At 38.8% G+C, this 5052-nt stretch overlaps 1 non-coding gene across 1 annotated transcript; it reads right to left on the bottom strand.

Annotated features, from left to right (window-relative positions):
- Positions 1-326: 326 nt before the first annotated feature.
- TRNAR-GCG lies at positions 327-398 on the bottom strand. The gene has a single exon. It is a non-coding gene; the product is annotated as a tRNA-Arg (tRNA).
- Positions 399-5052: the final 4654 nt, after the last annotated feature.

Raw genomic sequence — 5052 nt, 5'->3', positions numbered from 1 at the left:
AAATAAAGAACTAACTACCAGAAATTCTATCCAGTGGCTTCCAAATTACCTGATGAACTCCATAATAATGATGGAGTTATTAATAATTATTAGTATAGTTTTTACCAGATATGGATGTATACCCACAAATATTTAAATTTAAAAAAATCTCACTTGGCAACAGGATTTATGAATTAATGCTTATGGTATATACTCTTTTAGCAAAACATTCTTTTAGAAGTTACAGATCTTCTGATTGCTTTCTCACCTTAGTCTTAGACAGCACTAGTAGATTATTTTTTATATGGAATCTGTAATTGTATCTCTTCAAAAGATACATCTTCCCCTGCTGTGACTCGGATTTGAACCGAGGTTGCTGCGGTCGCAACGCAGAGTACTAACCACTATACGATCACAGCAAGGTATCAGAAAACTCAGATTGAAAGAGAGAACTTTTTCCCCCGGTCTTCTTTAAAATTTTGTATAAATGGTGCCACCTGCAGTTTATACTGAGTGTTAGCAGCAGCTTGCTCTAAGCATTCTTGCGATTAATTACATCTTACTGTCGTCTCAAAATTGCTTCCAGACTTACTCTTCCTTTCTCTTAATGACATATGGTTATCAGGACTGCCTGAAAACAGGCTCAGGATAGTGGTAATATACCTTCCCCTGTCCCCTAAAAGTCTTTTTAGATTTTTTTCCCCCCTATTTTGTCAATAGCAGGGAAGGCGAAGTCATGACAGTAGAAAAGTCTGACAGTGTAGAGAAAGATTTAGGCAAATGAACAAAATTTGCTTAATGGAAAACTACATTTGATGAGTTGAACCAGATATGATTGATTCTAGTGTCAGCGCTTGTATTGGTGGACATCACCTTCCTTACCTCTACCATAAGCACAGAACACAAACCACAACTTTTTTAGAATTTGCATTACCTACTGTCGAAAGACATGGTCAGATACTACAGAAGAACTCTGAGGGGAGTGAGCACTTTGCTTCTATCAATTAACGCCATCAATTAGTGTAATACTGAATCTGAGGTGCTGAGTAGCACCTGCCCTTTGACAGATATTCAGAGACAAAAAGACTGCAAACAACATTCAAATAGCAGAACAGCAAAAAATTGAAATGAAAGCTCCAGCAGAAATCAAGCTGCACAACATAAAGAAAGATTATAATGGGGGAAAAAATAATGGGCGAAAAAAATAATGGGCGAAAATAATAATGGGCAAGCTCCAGGGCACTCAAGTCCTGGTCAGAAAACAAAGCTTGTTTTCCTCATGCTCACCTCTCCACAGTTATATTCATTATTTAAAAAAAAAAAAAAAAGTGTTGTCTGCTTGATAGCCTTGAAGATCACAGCAGCACCACCACTGCAGTGGTACAGTGTCTCACTGAGTCTTTGAAGAAGGAGAAAGACATTAAAAAAACCTTACTAGACTGTAATACAAAAGACCATTAAAATATCTTCTGCATATCTTCAGCATGCTGAGATGTGGATTTACTCTGGATGAAGGTCTACCCAGTAGACCTTCATAAGCAGACTGTGCAAAAGAAACATCAGGCTGGGACTTTGAAAGGCAAACCTACTAAACGGACTCTGCTCTGCCCAAGTGCTGAATCTCACTGTCTCTGTCTCAGGGCAAAACACAGGTACCTCCTGCACACACATGGAGTGGGTCCTCCCTGCCACTGGAGCTGCAGAAGGGAGGGAGAAAGTATCTCTTCCTGATGGTTCCTGGGGGCACTTGGAGCAAAAGGGTGCTCTGATGGTGGTTTGGACTGCTACACCTCACCCTGCATCCTTGGCCTATGGCTCGGTGTGACCAGAATAGCATCTCACTCATGGGTCAGCGTACCCTTCCACAGGAGAGGAAGGTGGCATTGCTCAACATCATGCAGGTAGACAAACCCAGAACAAAATTTTTCAGTAGTATCTTCTCTGAAGTTTCTTGTTATTGTAGACCTCTGGAAGGAGAGCTCTCAGAATATTCCCTGCATTTCTATAATGAAAACTTTAAATAACCTTAGGTTTTCTAATTTCAGATCTTGTTATTACTGGTTACCTGTCCTGAAGTAACAACCACAACTTCAGTTTTGTTTGAGCTCCTCAGAACATACAGATTTCCCCTAAAGACAGAAGTCGAGTGAATATTATATATACTTTTTTGCCCATGGCATCCCCCTTCAAAGTAAGGGGATTAAATTAAAAATACTGCAGAACTCCTTGAGGTGCTTTATAGCACAATAATAATGAGATGAAGGAGATTTTAAATGTGGTAAGTCTTATGAATCATCAGTAAAATATTTGCAGCTGTGATGAGACAGGCTCTGTGCAAACTCTGGAGCCTGTATTAATCCACTATAGTGTCACCTCCCACTGCAGTCATAGGGGTGCCTTATTTTTTTGCAGAAGTGAAATAGTTTGCTAGATTCCCCTCAAAAAATGTCATGTGATTTTTTTTAAATCTGGGTGTCAGAGAAACAAACAATGCCCTACCTACTCCCCTTTCTAGTTCCATCTTATTGTAGGAAGCTTACAATGTCATCTAATGCATTTTTTGCAGAATTGGAGTCACTTGATGTACAGTTCTTTATTTCAGATCTACATACACATGAGAACAAAATACATCAATCGCACCCATAAGCCTTTAAAATCAGTACATAAATCTTTGAGATGGTGAAACAAGCAGTAACCACTGGGTAACAAATTATAATTTCATTACTTGTATTACACTTTTCATCCAATTTCTATGCATCTTGCTATTGTTTCTATTTATTATTATTGTTTTATAATTTTTTATTAGTAAAATGTAATAACTGCTTTTTATTTTTCCCCAGAAGAGGGTTACTGCACATGAGCATGCTTTGTGTAATATTTTGACAGTCATGTTAGTCATGAGCCACTGAGCTCAGCCTTTTTGCCTTGGGCTCAGAAGATAGCTGTGAAATTGTCACTCACGTAACTTAAAAGATAATCTTTCAAAGCAATTACTTTTTCAGTGAACTTGTCAGTTTTGCACAGAACATTTCTCTTGTTCAGGACTGACTGTCTGGTCAAAAGTAAAAAAGAGTAGTCAGAAGACACACAGACACACATTCCCCCAACAGTCAAGAGGTATCTTGGGCAGGTCTGGAAAAAGGAGGACTTAAAACATTTACAGATAGCATGTATCTCTCATTTCCCAAGGAGCTTCTTTACTTTTCAGATTATTAATTAATGTAAGGTGAATCTCTTCTCTTTTCCATTTACTTTTAGCATAGGCAAGCATTTACTGGGACTAGCCTCCAGACTTCTTATCTGTGTTTTATTTGAATGCCCTCAGTATCAGGCCATGGAGTTTATGCTTTTATTTCTTTGCAGTGAATTACCTGTGCATGACTTGATAGAGAAACCTGATACAGGCATACCCTCTCCACACATTTAGCCATGTAGCCCAATACATCCACATAGGAAACAGAAGAAGCTGATCAGGTCTTTCTTCTGTCTACTACTACATATCTGTATTTCTCAGTCTGATTCATGCCCATCTTTACTGGAAAGGCTGTTTTTCTTCTAATCTTAAAGTTCAGAGACAACCTTTATTAAATTTTGAGTAAAAATCTTGATCTCCATGACACTCAGAGTAAGTTCATGCATTTCCAAATGTTGGTTCTGACCACATGATACAGTAGACTTGGGTGCTAGGTCAAAGCCCAAACTTGGCTTAATACTCTGTTTAAATTAATTTGTCACAGTTTGCAGCACGATACTGAATAAGTATTTTTAATGATTATTGCCATTTGTACAGTAGGCAGTTGTCATGTCAAGACATTTTGGGATGTATAAGTGAAAAAGTTTCTTTTAGTACTGTTTTTTAGTATCAGAAAGACAATTCAACTAGCATTTTCTGTGTTTTTTTGGTGTTTTGTTTGTGGATGTCTTCAGGCAAGAAAGCTCATCCTCACACACATGCACATGGATGATTTGTCTCAGTAAAAAATAAAACGGGATTTATTACAGGTTGACAAAATGTGGCTTAAGGCTCTTTGTTATTAAAAATATAAAGGATTAAAATGTTTTTGATGCAGCAATAATAAGTTAGCATTCATAAGAGGCACAACCATCACCCAGATCACAGAAGCTGCTTTGAAGAATTAATGCACTACTGGAGTTGTCTAGACAACAATATCCAACAACCTTGTAGGGGAAGATGAATACCATAGTATATCTGTTTTTTAGTTTTCATTGAAGAGTTAACTTACCCAATATTTACAGTGCCCATTCTCTCTGATTGTATTTTTTTAATGAAGATGAAAAAGGGGAAGAGATGAAGTTAAAATTAAGTACGGCAAACCATTCAGGTCAGCATCTGGAAGCCTTCTCTGCTCCTTTGGATGGTGCCATCATTTGAAAAGTCAAAAGTCCTAATGTGATGCATATAGACAATTCTGATTGGCAGTATTTTACTGTTGCAAGGCACAGGTAGTTTTTTTATTGCTACATGCATGCATGGCATTCAAATAGTTTCTGCTGGAATGTTGACTGCCTTTGCTTCAGCATTTTCAGCACCATCATATGGACTGAGGATGACCCAGCTTCCCAAACACAGGGTGTGCTCCCCTTCTCCGACCTGCAAGGGACACTCCCCTCCGCCTGTGTGGGCCTTTCAGAGCCCCTGGTATTGTATGAATCACTCAGCAATACTGCACCTTCTGCCTTGAAGAGTAAGCTTTCACCAGAGTCCAGCTTTCACCCCCCCCAAGGTGAGCACCAAAGCCATCAAAGGGTGTTCAGGGACAGTGAGAGAATGTCATGTATACCTCCAGGAAAGGCTGAACCTATTCCTCTTTCTGCTTAAAGGACTGTCGTTTTACTGAGCCTGTGACAGACAGACTGAATACACAGAGGCAGCTTAGACTTTCACTATAACAAGATTATAGAGAAATAAGGGCTTCCTGTGTTGGGCATGTGTTTGCCATTTGGCTACTGTACCTTTCTCAGGCAGATTCTGCACTGAACTTCACTTTAGCCAGTGTATACATGGAAAATTGCTCTTTGGCAATTCATTAGACAAATCTGCCATCAGCAAAT

This window comes from Neopelma chrysocephalum, unplaced genomic scaffold (assembly GCF_003984885.1).
Source record: "Neopelma chrysocephalum unplaced genomic scaffold, ASM398488v2 Primary Assembly neopelma1_96921, whole genome shotgun sequence".
NCBI classification, from domain to species: Eukaryota; Metazoa; Chordata; class Aves; order Passeriformes; family Pipridae; genus Neopelma; species Neopelma chrysocephalum.
This window is presented reverse-complemented; position numbering and strand designations above follow the sequence as displayed.